Source organism: Penaeus monodon, chromosome 22 (genome assembly GCF_015228065.2).
Source record: "Penaeus monodon isolate SGIC_2016 chromosome 22, NSTDA_Pmon_1, whole genome shotgun sequence".
NCBI classification, from domain to species: domain Eukaryota; kingdom Metazoa; phylum Arthropoda; class Malacostraca; order Decapoda; family Penaeidae; genus Penaeus; species Penaeus monodon.
In genome coordinates this window covers 34694887-34695124 of record NC_051407.1, presented here as the reverse complement: position 1 = coordinate 34695124, position 238 = coordinate 34694887, and positions in this window count along the sequence as shown.

Below are 238 nucleotides of genomic sequence, written 5' to 3'. Positions count from 1 at the left end.
GTATTTTTTTTTCTTTTTTTTCTGACAGACATTGCAGTTCACAGTAATCGTGAAACCAATTCGGTAAAATTCCTCACTTCTAATTGTTCTGCCAGGCTGTCATTTGCAAAAGGGAAATGTACAAGTTCTACATCATATTTACATTGCAAGTTAAAAGGTCAAATAGATCATTCCGTTCATCTGGCGAGTCGACGGACAGCCAGTCGAAGGAGATCGTTGTAATAAGTCTATGTTAATA